We start from the raw sequence: 17,103 nt of genomic DNA on the forward strand, positions 1-17,103 counted from the left end.
GTATAACTCATTATAGGATACGGGGGTAGGGTGAAAGGACTGATAATTATTGATTGAGTAGATAAAAGCGTTGTGAAGTCGAATTAAGTAAACAATTAGTATTATCTATGTATATTTTTTTATTTGTGGTATTACTGTTATATAAATTTTTGGTTCATGTTGACGTTGATTTATCTGAAAATATGAGTGGTAAATGATTTAATTTGATTGACAATATTGTATACGTGGAATGAGAAAATACGTTGAAATATTATATTTGTTGTTTGATACATGATGGATGTCTGAAAATGATAATATGTTGGTATATTGTTTTACGTTACTAGTTGCTTACAAGAATGGTGATATGTGGAAATAAGGGAGTGGTGGAAATTGAATATAATTGTGGTGTGAATACCCCTTGATGTGTTGAAAAGCCTGTAAGGTGAAATGAAATGAAAAGAGCTATGATGCGATATGAGAAAAAATTGATATGAAAAGAGCGATACTGAGATATAAAAGAGCGATGTTGCGATATAAAAGAGCTATGATGCAAAATGAAAGAGCTATGATGCGAAATAAGATTGATGAGCTGACTGTCATGGGGATTCACTTGAACTTATATAACAGTGAGATTGAGTTGACGGAAAAATACGATATTACCTTCTAGTAAGCAAACTAGGAAAAAGAAAGTTTAATCGATTGTTTTATTGCGAGATAGCTACATGGTGTAATAGAGATGGTTATGTTGGGATTAAATTGATTATATTTCATATATGTTGCCTACTTATCTTGCTTGGGCTATATTTGATATACATATGTAGATAGAGCTGGTTATTTACTTACTGAGTTGCAGGCTCATTCCTCTGCTGATATTTTCTTTTAGGAGTAGACTTTTAGGTGTCTGCCTGTTGAAGACTAGGTCTACACGCTATACTCAGGCAGATCGAGCCAGTATGCAGTTTTTTTCTCTTTGTCAGTCAGGGTACTAATTGTATTTTGTTTGTATAGAGAGAATGTAAGCGTAGGGATTACTTGTGATGGATTACTTGTGGTGTTTGATATGTATATATGATGTTGTGGGTTAATTATGCCTGTTATGACGTTGGATTACGTGTGCATATTGATTAGATGACTATGTGCATATTTATATATATAAACACAGGGATTACCATAAGTATGACGTTTAAGGAAGATATAACCCTAGTAGCGAAGGGGGTGCTACATCTAGTCCCCTGTTTTTGAGTCTATTATTGAGGCTAAGGTATTCGAGGAGTTGATGAATACTTGTAATAAGTGTATCTCTCGTACATGGACCTTGAATGGGTATAGAGAGGACTTCGACGTGGGCCTCCTGGACCACACTAATGATGAATATTGCATTTTCTATCCCGGGGATATTACGGGAGTTGAAGTTCCTCTAAATGATGAATTTTATGCCTTGCTCCCTCCACCTACTGATTCAATTGATAAAGACATCAAGGAAGTTGCTGAAACCTTGATGGAGACTACCCATGTGCGGTCATCTCTAGAGATTCCAGCTACCCCTACTAATCCCACTAATGCAAACATCATTTATGCTCTCCCTACTCTTCCAGAAGACCAAGTTAAAGCAGTAATATCTGAAGATGCAATGGAGATTGACATGTCACAAGACTGCTCGGCCATTCCTACAGCTTCAGCTACTTTCCATGAAGAGATCGTCGAGAAGAGTATTTATGATTTAGGGAACTTACCAGGTACTGAGGATGTTGGGGAGAATGCTCCTCCTCCAACTGATTGATTTGCGATAAAGCATTTGACAGGGCATGTATGCCCTGAAGATAATTCTCCAATAATGATGTCTGTAATGTTTTGAATGTTGAATGTTGATGTTGCCAGCGCTGGTGCCATATCTATTTTTGTTATCTGAATGAGTTTGTAGCCTCTTTTGGTATTGTCCTTTCGGCCATAATATTATAAGTTAGGATGTCCTTTTAAGACATTTCCAAGTACATAAGTCACTTTTAGACCTTTGTCTTTTCTAGATGTTTCAACATTGGAGGTTTTTTTCAAACCTTTCAAGATTTAGGGTCTGTTTCAGACATTAAATTTTTTAGATTTTACTAAACTTTTGTCTTTTTTAGACACTAAGTTTAGAATTTTTTTTCAGACCTTTGTCTTTATGAGACAATGTCTTTTTAGGCAATAAGTTTGGAGGTATTTTTCAGATAATGTCTTTTCCAAACATTGGTCTTTTTCAAACTTTTGAATCACGGCGAACAAAGTATGGATCAAAAAGGTCCTTTTGTTCCTTGCTTCTACATACAATCTTTCAAACCGGTAAACATTTTAAGGATAAAATCTCCTGAAATTCTTAGCATTCTAAGGTCATGGGAGATCTCTCCATGACAACTCTTGTAACCGATAGACTCCATTTTTTGCCAATTCAACTACCTTGAAAGAACCCTCCTATTTTAGGTCCAATTTTCCAACATTTTTGGAAGCTTCAAGTTTTTTCAACGCTAAATCTCGTATATGAAATATTGGTCTCTACTTTCTTGTTGTACATCTTTTCCATCTGCCTTTTGAATCTAAGGATCTTCAAGTATGCTGTCTCTTTTTTTTTTTTTTTTTTTCAGGTAACAATATCAAACTTATCTCACGCTGCTTTCCATTTCAATGGCATCAAACATCTGTACTCTTGCCGATTCTACTTGAACCTCAACAGGAATTACCGCTTCTGTGACACTCCCCTACAATAATGTGTTTAGTCTCATAATAAACTCACATTTAACCTAATAAGAAAACTGATATAGTTAATATTCTATATTTTCATCTCATAAATAATTCACATTTGACCCCAACTAGATAAATAATCTCTTATCAAGGTTCTATATAAACCTCAAATGGTTACATACTTCATCAAAATCTTGGTATAATATCTATATAACTAATTCTATCACAGTTAATATACTAATTCTATCACAGTTGATAATATTGTATCTATATAACTAGAGCTCCCAATTCAAGACGACACTATTGACCAATCTAATAAGACTGATAACTGGCTTATGATCTACCTAGACGAGTCACTGCGATCTATCTCTTGAAAACTTTCGTCGCAATGAATGAGTTGACAACTCGGTATTCATTGCTAATTAGCATATACATATGCAGGGTCATATTCATTTTGACCCCCTGTGATATATGCAAATATCAAAAACCCCCCTATGAAAATTTTAATATCAAAAACTACCCCTGTGTTATGAATAAAATATCACACTGCCCCCTGGTCAACGATTTTAGTCCCATGAATTTCAGAAAATTTTGCACATTTAGTCTTTATTCACCTCTAATTGCGTGCTAATCCCCTAACCTTGAAGAATGGTATCAGAGCCTAGGTTTATTGAAGAAATATATGATTATATTATATTTTGATATTATTTATCCACCAATGGAGGAGACTTTTCAAGAAAAATGGAACCGGACGAAAGTTCGAGTTACTCTGAAAACAGGGAATATTTCCAGCTTCTGGAAATACAAAGAAGAGATTCTCATGGAAATTCTTGACAAATGTGACAACAGTCCCAAGAGGATTGATCCGAAACCTCTCACGCCGGAAGAAAAACAAGAATGGCTGACAAATTTTGAAGTTCGACAAGTACTACCGGGAAATGCAGTGAGACGTCTACACTCCACTGAAGTCCATGGTAGAATTCCAGCCAGGAGAAATGGAACGGGTAAATTCCTACATAATTTCAGTTTTAAAAATTATGACTGATTGGAAGGAACTCGAGCCAGATACATCAAAGATCTCCCAAGATCTGAGGGAGATACAAAAGACGGTTCAAGACTATGGACATAGGTTAATACATATACCTATGAAAATAGAATCTTTGAGCCAAAAGGTGGACGAGATACTTAAGATCCTTCCGGATCTACACAAGGGCCTTAAAGATCTGAGGATAGAAATTACAGATCTGCAGAAAAATCAGAGGGAGAACCCTGAAACATCTAGATCCAGACAGGAGCGAATCAGAGACGCCCTCGGAACAGTACCTCTTCTACACCAGAAAAAGCTAGAGAATATGCACAAGCTCTTTTCAGCCTTGAATTAAGAAGTATTTGCGCAGTAGATGAATATATCTATTGGTTCCGCAAGTATTTCTTCCAAAGTGGAGTAGCAACAGAAGTAGCAGCTCCGATGTTCTTCACGAAGATATGCAGTCCATGGAGGGAAATGTTGATCCAATCATACAAGTACATGAAGGACAACTAGATTCAGTGGCGCGAAGAATGTCTTTCCTTAAAGACAAACTGAAGGATTGGTGTTATCAAGCATCCATCCAGAAGAATATGAAAAGACTGAGAGGTAAAATCAAACGAACCCCTCTGTGTTGTGATAACAATGATTTTTCAACTATTATACGAGAATCAAGTGAGCCAAGGAAAAGGAGGAAGCAAAATAGTGACTCCTACCCTAGGAGTTCCAGAAAAACCTTTTCCTGGAGGAGATCATGATGGTCCAAGTCCAAAGCCAGGACATACAAATCTGGACAGAAAACAGGACCAACAAGGATTTCATCCCAAGGATCTAGACGAACAGATATAAGATCCACTGAAAGAACCCCTACAAGAAGAACTTTCAAACGAGCCCATACCCGAGCCAATGAAAGTTTCAAAGACTGCAATTGCTGGACCTGCGGAGCAAGAGGACATATATCTCCCGACTGCCCGCAGAAACGTGGTGAATTGAGAAAATTTGAAGCCACGGATGATATCCTAGATGCAGTTTACTATGGCGATTTGGTACCTATCTATCAATTCGAAGATCTTCCTTCAGACGAAAGCGTCTATGAAGAAAAAATAGAGTCTGATTCAGATGGATCTTCAACCGAGTCAGAATAATTACAACGAGGGAGATAGGCTTCAAACTTCTGAAAGCCTATCAGGATTCTTTTCCAGAATGACGGTGTCAAACAAAACCATGGAAAGAATCATGCGGCAAGATTCCAACCTCAGCCCATACGATGGATTTAGGATTGGAGGAATTGGGAAAGTCATGAACCATATAGGACTGAACCAAAGGAAGCATCACATAATCTACAAAGTAAGTTCAGGTGAGTTTGCTATACATATGGAACTTACTGGTAATGTGATGGAAATGCAGTTAATTCCTAAAGAAGAAATTCTTGAAGAATTGAGTAAGCTTAGAGAAGAAGTAGCTATTACTATGAAATGGATCCACATAGGAACTATTGAAGTAGTAATAAAAGTGACTTTTAAGGAAGACATTGATTCAGAAATACATTTACAATAATGGATAGAAGAATCAATAACTTAAGAGATGGTTGTCTTAGAACAATGATAGGTAATCTGTTTACAGGAAAATTAATGTTTGACATTCATCCTAGGATTGCATACAACCTAGCAGACCAAGATTTTAGTAGAGTCTTAACCCTTGATCAATTTTAAAAGAAAAGATCTAATGAGAGAAGGAAATAGACCGTATTCTATAACTTATAGAATTGCATATGCCTTTTCCAATACGCATCATTCAGATCTGTTTCTTAGAAAAGAGTACATTAAAATTCTTAGAATTTTCAAGGAATTTGCCAAAGTCATGACACCAGACCCTATTAGGATACCTAGAATAGGTGGTGTTGAATTATTATAAAAGATCACCCAGTCTTAGATCGGACACTTAACTCTAGGACTGAGTTTAGTAGTCGAATGTCCTTTTCAGAAGATAGGATTATAGGCTACAAAGAAAAGGAGAAAGAGTTATTAAAAGCTTTAGCTCCTCAAGAGATTAGGGTAGATAATGTAAAACTTAGATGCCCTGAAGGATGGAAAGAAATACAAGTTATATTTGACATCACTAAGAAAGAGAATTATTTTCCTTGTGATGACTTATATCATTTGCAGCAACCTGTTGTTGGAAAATATGAGGGCATGCTGGAAATAGCGGGCCATGAAATTTTAGTTGCAGGAATTGCAGGACGAGAAAGTGGGTGTATGACTTTGGGGTTAAGTTTCCTCGAAGATCATAAACCATGAGGAAGGAAAGGTAACGGAATGGAATTCAGTCTTGATGGTGTTACCATAAGGATTGAATGACGAGTCCCTTTTCCATATACATATATGTTGGTATTTTGTATGATCAATATAAGACAGAATATTTTGCAGCTTATATTGATTCAGGATCAGGTATTTGCACGACAAAACCTGGAGTTTTCCTTAAGGAAGAAAGGAAAACCTTACCCGTTATTACAGGAAGGGATTTTTCACAAAAAATCCTGATACTCAATAAGGGAATACGAGAAGCCAAAATCATGATTGGAGGAGCATTCGGATCACCCTGGTTTAGGGTAAAAACACCTCCTATCTACTTTCATGATACAAGTGCCAATATCTTGCTAGGTAATAACTTTATTCAAACATTTGCAAGATATATGCAGGATAATCAGAGGAATCTGTTAATCTTTACTACTAATTGTGGTAGTGAGATACAGGTATTGCGAAGAGAAAAGGCATTAAATAGGATAATGCCAATAAATTTTCGCAGCAAATGTGGTGATTTTGATGCCAGATTAACTCATCTAAAAATACAGGATAAAAGGAAATTTGGTAAGGTTCTTTTGTCTTTCAGGCAACAAGGACTCTTAGACAGCGAGAGCTTCTAGAAGGAATCCGAAGAGGAAATTCTGAATCTTAAAGAAGCACTACTGGAAATGAAATCGCTAGACATCAGCGAAGAAAGCAGACTTTCTCTTGAGAACGTCAAGAGGCTTATTCAGAGGAATTTCAATGAAAATCCTCTGCCTTGGTGGGATAGGAACAAGATCGAAGCTACTCTGAAGGTCAAAGATGAGTGCAAATACGAGTATGTTCGATACAAACCTATCCAGATGAACATGGAGGATAAGAAGGATATGCAGATGATAATCAAAGAGCATATCAGTCTTGGACTCATTGAACCCGGAGTCTCTACCTACAGTAGCCCTGGATTTCTGGTAAGAAACCATGGTGAAATAAAGAGAGGTAAACCCAGGTTAGTTATTAACTATCAAGGTATCAATAAGATATTAGAATTTGATGGTTATTACATTCCTAGTAGAGAACACTTAATTGATTGCATTAAAGGAGCAAAAGTGTTTTCTATATTCGATTGAAAGTCTGGGTTTTATTAGATTAAAATGGAGAATGAATCAAAGAAATTTACTGCATTCTCCATGTAGCACCCCCTTTGCTACAAGAGCTATATCTACCCTAAACGTCATAGTTATAGTAATCCCTGTGTTCATATATATACATTTGCACATAATCATCTAATCAATATGCATACGTAATCACAACGTCATAACGACATAGTCAACCCACAACATCACATATATACAAATCAAACACCACAGGTGATCCACCACAGTTGATCTCTACGCCCATGTTCTCTTTATACAAACAAAATAAGATTTGTACTCTAGCTGACAAAAGGAGAAAACAGCATACTGGCCCGACCTGACTGAGTATAGTGCGTAGACCTATTCTTCAACAGTCAGATACCTGAAAGTCTACTCTTGAAAGAAAATGTCAACAGAGGGATGAGCCTGCCACTCAGTAAGCAAATAATCAGCTCTATCTATATATGTATATCAAACACAGCCTAAACAAGACAAGTAGGCAACATGAATGGATTACAGTCAATTTAACTCCAACATAATTGTAGTACACCACATAGCTATCTCACAATAAAATAATCAATTAAACCTCCTTTTTCCTAATTTGCTTACCAGAAGGTGATATCGTGTTTTTCCCGTCAACTCAGTCTCACCGTTATATAAATTCAAGTGAATCCCCTTGACAGCCGGCTCATCAATCTCATTTCGCATCATAGCTCTTTCAATTCGCATCATAGCTCTTTTATTTCGCATCATAGCTCTTTTCACATCACATCTTTTTCATATCGCATCAAAGTTCTTTTCATTTCATTTCTTTCTCATATCGCATCAAAGCTCTTTTCATTTCATTTCGCCTTATAGGCTTTTGAACACATCAAGGGGTATTCACGCCACAATTATATTCAATTTCCACCACTCCCTCATATCCACATATCACCATTCTTGTAAACAACTAGTAACGTAATATTTTATATCAACATATTCTCATTTTCAGACATCCACAACACATCATACAACAAACATAATATTTCAACGTGTCTTCGCATTCCACGTACACAATATCGTCAATCAAATTAAATCATTCACTATTCATATATTTTTAGATAAACCAACATCAGCATGAATCACAAATTTATATAACAGTAATTATCACAAATAAATGGAACATATATAGATAATACTAATTATTTACTTAACTCAACCTCACAACGTTTCTTTCTACTCAATCGCTAATTGTCAGTCCTTTCACCTCACTCCCGTATCCTATAATGAGTTATACCACACACCATTAATATATCGAGAATATCGTAATTTCTTCTAAATATAATATTAAATCTTATTTGTACGATTTCCATTAATTCTTTAATATTCCACTTCTATCGAAATATAAAACTTCGTTCTAGTTCTTCTCAATAACTAGACACTATAGGCTTCATAAAAATATTTATAATTTATCAAGTGATTCACAGGAATTTATTTAACGTAACCCCTTATACATTTATAACTATCATTTTTAATAACATCCTTAAATTAAATTACATTAAAACATCATTCTTCCTCTTTAACAATATATTATATCTTAAGTATAGTTTTCGGAATATTCCTACGAATTTGTTATCAATTTCTCGCTATTATATAATTTAATTAAATAACAATACGTAGAATTGTGTATTTGGTTAACAATTTCGATGGAATTATATAAATTGGCTATAGCAACATTCAAATCTAATAAATTTAATAATCTAATTAACTAACGATATCATTTTTATATCCGATTTGATATTTAATTCGGTACTAATTTAAATAGTCAAAATCATAAAGTACTCCAATTAAATAGTATATCGCTTAATATAATTAACATTTAATAAATGAACTAATTAAATAATATAATTACATAAATTAATATAAATTAAAATCAATATTTCATACCTGAAATATTGCGGAAATATTGCAGAGCTGGTTATGCAAAAGTATGTGTGTGAATATGAATTCACACACACACACATATATATATTTTTTTAAGTTGGGGGGCGGGGGGTTGAGGCTCCCTCCCTCTTTTATATATTATGTACATATATTTATATATTATTATTATTATTATTATTATTGTTATTATTATTATTATTATAATATATTATATTTAGTTTTAAACTTTTTTTAAAATACCTTTCACGTCCCTCCTAATATAATTTGCCCCAAAATATTATCACGAACTCCAATTTAATCTGTTCAAGTTTTATTATATCTCAAATTCAATCTATAATTTATTTATTAATTAAATTTAAATTCCTAATAATTACCAATTAGTCTCCCAATTACGTGAAAAATTCTACGGACGTCACACTCCACATCACAGGGACAGTATATCTGGAATGTGCTTCCAATGGGTTTAGCTAATGCACCCCAGATATTTCAAAGAAAAATGGATAATCTTTTCAAAGATTATTTTGAGTTCATGTTTGTCTATATTGACGACATACTAATTGCATGCAAAAATATGAAAGAGCATATTAAACATCTTGAAATATTTTCCGATGCATGCTATAAAGAAGGTTTAGTACTTTCTGAAAAGAAAGCTACTATTGCAGTCAATAAGATTAAATTTTTAGGAATCCTTATTGACGAAGCAGGAATTGAGTTGCAGGACCATATTGTGGAAAAAATCTGCAATTTTCCAGATGTACTCAAAGACAAGAAGCAATTGCAAAGCTTCTTGGGAGTTGTTAATTTTGCAGGAATCTTCATTAAGGATCTTGCAAGATACAGAAAGGATTTCCGACCACTTCTGAAAGAAATGGAGAGTTCAAAGTAAAAATGGGAAGAAATCCACACCAAAAGGGTTCGTGAGCTGAAACAAGTTTGCAATAACCTTCCAAAGCTTGCTATACCGCAAGACGGGGATGAATTGGTGGTCTACACAGACGCCAACGATTGCAGATGGGCAACAGTGCTCATGAAAAAGACAACTACAGGGGAAGAACCTTGTAGATATACCGGAGGGTTGTTCTCAGAACAACAAGCCAAAGTTTGGCACATAAAGGAGAAAGAATTCTCTGCGGTTTGGAAGGCTTTCAAAAAATAGCCTTTATTTTTACTTGCTAAAGAATTTACTTTAAAAGTTGATAATACTAATGTCAAGGCTTTCTTAAAGAATAAATTAGAATAAAAAATAGAGAAAGCTCGTATTATCAGATGGCAAGCAGAATGCCAATATTATTGTTATAATATTGTCATTATAAAATCTAATGAAAATGTTCTTGCAGATTTCCTGACGAGAGATGGAGGCATCTGAAGCAAACTCCATCATGTTGAGACTCAGGCACCTCCGGGAAAACCTCGAGGAGCTTGATAGAAAGTTCTGACAGCTAGCAGTAAATGCTCAAATTGCCGGACAAATCCAAAGAGCTGATCTAGACACGGTCCAAGTCGCAATAAGGAGTTCTTTATTAGCATCCACTTCGCTATGAAACGACTTACGAGAACCAATTCGAAAGGCATCACCTTCGGGGATGACTCACGAGTTGCGGGAGCATGACCCAAAACATGCCTTTAGAGTATAGGGCTCTACACCTGTAGCGTCGGATTCTAGTACCAATTGCACAAGACCATCACCAGACTCTGGTGAAAAGGCAACAATTGAGTCTCAGGAAGTGCAAACTCCTGTTGATTCAAGTCAACCCAACACCTCTGGGGTTAAAGAGGGAGAGATTAGCCTTAGGCCAATGACAGGCACCTCTAAGGCTAATACTAACGAATTAATATCTTCTTCTGCTTGGCAGGATTATCAACGTATGTGGGAAAAATTAATTTCCCGCAAAGGAGTCAATCCAAGCAAGACCATTATGAAACGTCTGGAAAATATAATAGAGTCTGGATGTTAGAAGGGTCTAAACCAGAAGATGTCAGAGAATGGTATGATTTTCGAGCTCTTGCTTCAGTTCATACTATGTCACCAAGTTTTTCGAAAATCTCAAAGCTTCCGGAGTGGATTAGTGGGGCGGTCTTTGATTCATGACAGAACAACCCCCACTTAAAGAGAGGCGACATTCTGGAGATAAAATTCATTTCAGTTGCTCCAGAAACAGCAGGAAAAGGGTCTCATCCAGCATTTCATTTCATGAAGTTGCAGTGGCCAGACATGATGGCGTTTAATAAAATCAAAGCTGCCTCATAAGAAGCTCCTTTGGTATCAGCTATTAGCGAAGACAGTATCTCTACCAGGAGAGCTTGGGGATTATAGGTCTGTCTCACAGAGATGGACAAAGTCAACTATCCATTCAAAATCTTCTCAAACAAAGTGAATGGATCATTCCTGTTAAATTCCATGACAGGAAAAAGCACGGAGTTCGCTGAAAGCTTATTTGAGAAAAAGAGGATGTTAATCTGGGAAAATAAGCTGCCAGCAACTGAAGCTACAAGGATGAAGACATGCAACATGTTGCATGTTGGGCAATGGCATAACCATCTATGCCCTTGTTGTGAGAAACAAGAAAAGCCCCTGTCCGGGACAAAGATTCGGGTCACAAAAAATAAACCCGAATCGGACCAAGACAAGGGAAAGAGAAAAATTTTTACCAAGAGAAGTAAAAGTTAAACGATGTAAAAAATCGAGAAAATAAGACTGTCGGTAGAAAAAACAGAAGTCAACAGTTAACAGAGCAGCCAGCTGGAAAGCATGTGACCAACAAACCATTATGATCAACAGCTGGAAATCACAAGGCAATGACGAACGCAATGCCGTCATTGTAAACAAGTTTGGAGTCCGAATTTGAAGTCCGCGGATGCCTATAAATAAAGATGCAAGTAAGCAGAAGGGGATCATCAGAAAAACTTCTCCTACTCTTCAAAGCATTTAAGTTCTAAGTCCTTTCAATATTCTGTAGTATTTTAAATTTTCAGTTTATGGGGGTTTCCCCAACGAGTCAAGCCCTCTGTACCATAAGAGGCTAAACGGTTGTCTCCTCCAACGGAGGAATAATATCTATGTAATATTTTCTATATTTCTTCAATAAAAGTAAGGCTTCTGTTCAACTTGTTTGTCCAAAATTTTATTAAGTCCCTATATTGGAGTCCTTTTACGCCCTAAGGTAGGAAACAAAATAGGCTGTGCTGTTTGTTACTGAAGGAGCCAAGTACCTGCGAACCATCTATTGCGGCAGTGTGGTTGGGAGAAGCCTGTAAAATCGAGGACTTGGAATACCCGGAAGCAAGGCGGTCAAAACAAGGTATGAATTTATGGGGTCTTAATTTATTTCGGAAGCATGTTGGGCCAATTTTTTAGCATTAGGGGTTGATTATTAGAAATGAGCAAGAAGATATGAATAAGAGACCAAATACTGCTGAAATTCTAGAAAACCAGGGGACCATAGGAGTACTTTAATAGCCCACTCGCAGTCAAACCGCGTGTGGTTCAAATTCAGTTTGGAGGGGGTTCTTTGAACATTATTTTATATCACAGGGGAGGTAATTGATAATTTAATTTTCACAAGGCGTTTTTTGAACATTTTCATTATCACAGGGGAGGTTTAAGGATTTTTCCCTACATATATATACACATATGGGAATGTACCAAAGAATACCAATTTCATGCAATAAAACCAATTAACCAATATTCTTTATGTAATCACGAAATAGCCAATACCAATAGTCATGCAAAACCAATACCACAATCTAGCATCAACCACAACATTCACACATAATTATAGTTTAATTTTCTAGTTAGAGTATATTCAATAATTTTGCCGACTATCACCATCTTAATCAATATATAATCGCATGCACAAAGTATTCATCGTATATGGTATACACACACTGATCGAGTATATAGCAATATTAATCACACAGAATATAGCACCCCCATACCACCCAGTGTGTAGCAGTCAGCATAGGATATTTTTCAATACCTGGAATACCCTGATACACTTCACACCCTGTTCCCTAGCTGTAGCACCCCCCCTACTCACTACATCTAATTATTACTATCTTATCCTTTCTTTAATCAGAACTCATTCTATAAGTAATTCTCTTTCAACTCGTAAAATAAATTCTAATTTATTTTCATAATATATATATATATCATAAAAGTATTAGATATCACCAAAAGGTCAAATTTACCCCCACTAGATGTCCTCATGTACATAACCTCAAGAAAAATCATACCACAACTTTAAATACAAATCCCGATAAAAGACCAGAATATTTAACAACCCACAATCAAAAACTCTAGCTTCAGAAGTCACGGCTGACCCACCTAATAAAGACGACGGCACCGCTCAAAGTCCAATGTGGCTAATCAGTGTGACCTATCTCCTGAAAAGTACGTGGCAAGGAATGAGCTGCCTACTCAATAGGTATAGCTGATCAGTCTATATATTTATACACAGACAAAGATTCACGTACATGCAGTGACACCGATAACAATCATTCGTCATACAACAATATCAGATATAAGCAGCAATACATACTCACAACTGTAAATCAATCCACGACATAATATTCGTCCGTTATCATTTATTAGTTAAGGGCCCCACTTACCCTAGTTGGAGTACATCAGTCAATGGTTTCGCCGGCCATCATCATATCATATACAGCCAGGATACCCGTTGTGTGATATCCCCACATTCTTTTACTCCAGTTGTGTAGCAATATAGCACAGGACATCACAACAACATGGTACCCCCACACCACCCCAGTGTGTAGCTAACAGCACAGGATATTCCCTGCTGCCCCGGAATACCCCACTACCCTACGCGCCATGGTACCTAGCTTAAATCGTATATTTTTTATATCTCATTATCAATCACATTATCATCAATCACAATTTCATAAACCATTGACTGTGTTCCCAACTAGGTAAGCATCATCTTTTATTTCAACTCACAATCGTCATTCTATTCTTTATAATAATCACTTTCTCTAACAACTCCCAATTTGATTTCATCAACAATCAATTATATGATTATCACATAACCATATCCCGCATATCTCTACATTACCATCACATACCACATGGTAACAATTTCACCAATATTATGGTATTCTAACAAATAATTCACAACTAATTATATAAACAATCAATATACAAAAGCCACGCATAATAATATAAAGCCAAATCCACGTTCGGATCCAAGAAACCATTATATATAATATATACAATACTACACATATAAATATATATATATATATATATATATATATATAAATCCAATTAGCTATACTTACCTTATATCTCAAAATGCTTCTATTTTACGAGGGACTGCTCAACCCTCTACCTTGTCGTCACGTCCTATAATAAATTATAATACGTATAATCAATATGTTTAATTTACCAAATAATTCATAAGAATTCAATTAATCAAACCCCTTATATATTTATAACTATCATTTTTAATAACATTCGTAAATTATATTACCATTGAAACCTCATTTTCCTCTTTATTAACATAATATTTCTAAAATATAACTTCCGAAGTATTTCTATGAATTTTCTGTCAATTTACCGTTGCTATACAATTTAATTAAGCAATAATACATAGAATTACATATTTGGTTAATCATTCCGATGGAATTGTGTAAATTAGCTATAGTAATAATTAAATATAACAAATCTAATATTTTAATTACCCAACTATGTCATTTTTATAGCAATTACGATATTTAATACGACACTAATTTAAATAGCCAAAATCATAAAATACTCCGATTAAATAGTATATCGCTTAATATAATCAATATTTAATAAATGGAGTAATTAAATAATATAATTATATAAATTAATAAAAATTAAAATTCAATATCCATACCTCTGTTTTCCAAAATGTGTGTGTGCGTTGCTGTGTGTATGAATGTGTGTGTGCGCTGCTGTGTGTGTATGAATGTGTGTGTGTGAGTTTGTATTATGTGTAAGTGTGCATATTAATATGGACAAGAGAGGCCCACCGCCTCATTCATTCTACACTCTCTCTCTCTCCTCAATTATACAATATATTATTTATATATATAATATTATTATTTTATATATTTAATTAAACTTTTCTCAAAATACCCATTACGTCCTTCATAATTTTCTAATTAATATAATTTGCTTTCAAATATTATAGCGAACTTCAATTTAATCCGTACAAGTTTTATTATATCCCAAATTCAATCTATAATTTATTTACTAATTAAATTTAAATTTCTAATAATTACCAATTAGTCTTCCAATTACGTACAAAATTCTACGGACGTCACAATTCTCCCCTCCTAATAAAAATTTCGTCCCCGAAATTTAAGTAACTTACCCGTTCAATGGAATAAATAGGGATACTTCTCTTTCATATGCTCCTCAACCTCTCAAGTCGCCTCCCTCGGGGAATGATGACTCCATCTCACCTTTACCATCGGTATATCTTTATTTCTCAATTTCCTTACATTTCTATCCAAAATCTCTACAGGCTCCTCCACATATGTTAACTCCTCGGAAATCTCTATCTCCGACTCACGAATAATGTGGCTAGGATCAGACCGATATCGTCGCAGCATCGAAACATGGAAAACATCATGTATTTGTGACAACTCTGCTGGTAATGCCAGTCGATATGCCAGTGGTCCGATTCTTTCAATAATTTCATACAGCCCAATATATCTCGGACTTAGCTTTCCTTGCTTGCCAAACTTCAGAATTCCTCTCCAACGAGATATCTTCAGGAAAACCTTATCACCTACTTCATACTCCATCTCCCTTCGGTGTTGATCAACATAACTTTTTTGTCGATCTTGTGCTGCCTTCAAACACTTCTTAACTACTTGTACCTTTTCCACTGTTTCCTGCACCAGTTTAGGACCTTCTAGTTGTCTTAGTCCTTCTATATCCCAACAAATCGGACTGCGACACCTTCTCCCGTATAAAGCTTCATATGGAGCCATACCGATACTAGAGTGGAAACTGTTATTATATGCAAACTCCATTAGAGGTAGATGATCATCCCAGTTGCCCTTAAACTCCATTGTACAAGCTCTCATCATATCTTCAAGGGTTTGAATCGTTCTTTCTGACTGCCCATCTATTTGAGGATGGAATGCAGAACTGAATGTAACTTTGTGCCAAATGCCCTTTGTAAACTTTTCCAAAAGCGTGACGTAAATCGGGGATCTCTGTCTGACACAATTGATATAGGCACTCCATGTAATCTCACTATCTCAGAAATGTATAATCCAGCTAACTTATCCAAAGAATCAGTTACTCGTACAGGCAAGAATGAGCAGATTTTGTCAATCTATCCACAATTACCCAAATAGCGTCGTGCTTTCTGAATTTCGTGGCAACCCCACGACAAAATCCATAGTGATCTTCTCCCACTTCCATTCTGGTATTGATAGAGGTCGCAGTTTACCTGCTGGTGCCTGATGTTCTGCCTTTACTTGCTGACATGTCATACATTTAGTTACAAATTCAGCCACATCCTTCTTCATTGTCTGCCACCAGTAGTAAGGTCTTAAATTTCGATACATTTTTGTAGTACCAGGGTGCATTGCATACGGTGCATTATGAGCTTCCTGCAAAATCGCTTCGCGTAACCCATCCGTATCAGGCACACAAACTCGTCCCCCATTCGCTATTGCTCCATCAGCTCTTATTGAAAAAATTATTTTCTTACCAAGTATTATTCTTTCCAACATTCGTAATAAGAAAGGATCTCGAGTCTGTGCTTCTTTGATCTGATCCACAAAGTCTGGCTTAATTTGTAAAGCTGCCAACAAACCCGCTACCTGATCAACCTCTAATTTCGTATTCATAGACCTCATCTCCAGTAGCAATGTCTGATTATGACTCCCCATATTGGCTAATGTACTTGAACTCTTTCTGCTCAAAGCATCTGCTACCACGTTCGCTTTCCCTGGATGGAAGTCAATAGTGCAATCATAATCCTTCAGCAATTCTATCCATCTTCTCTGTCTCAAATTCAATTCCTTCTGTGTCAAGATA

The 17,103-nt window shown here is 35.7% G+C and overlaps 1 long non-coding RNA gene across 1 annotated transcript; it reads right to left on the reverse strand.

Annotated features, from left to right (window-relative positions):
- Nucleotides 1-13,182: 13,182 nt before the first annotated feature.
- LOC148788123 (uncharacterized) lies at nucleotides 13,183-15,017 on the reverse strand. The gene is made up of 3 exons (XR_016065629.1): nucleotides 14,939-15,017; nucleotides 14,358-14,421; nucleotides 13,183-13,445 (listed from the first exon to the last, which is right to left on the reverse strand). It is a non-coding gene; the product is annotated as an uncharacterized LOC148788123 (long non-coding RNA).
- Nucleotides 15,018-17,103: the final 2,086 nt, after the last annotated feature.

This window comes from Sesamum indicum, linkage group LG5 (assembly GCF_026168435.1).
Source record: "Sesamum indicum cultivar Baizhima isolate 11 linkage group LG5, ASM2616843v1, whole genome shotgun sequence".
NCBI classification, from domain to species: Eukaryota; Viridiplantae; Streptophyta; class Magnoliopsida; order Lamiales; family Pedaliaceae; genus Sesamum; species Sesamum indicum.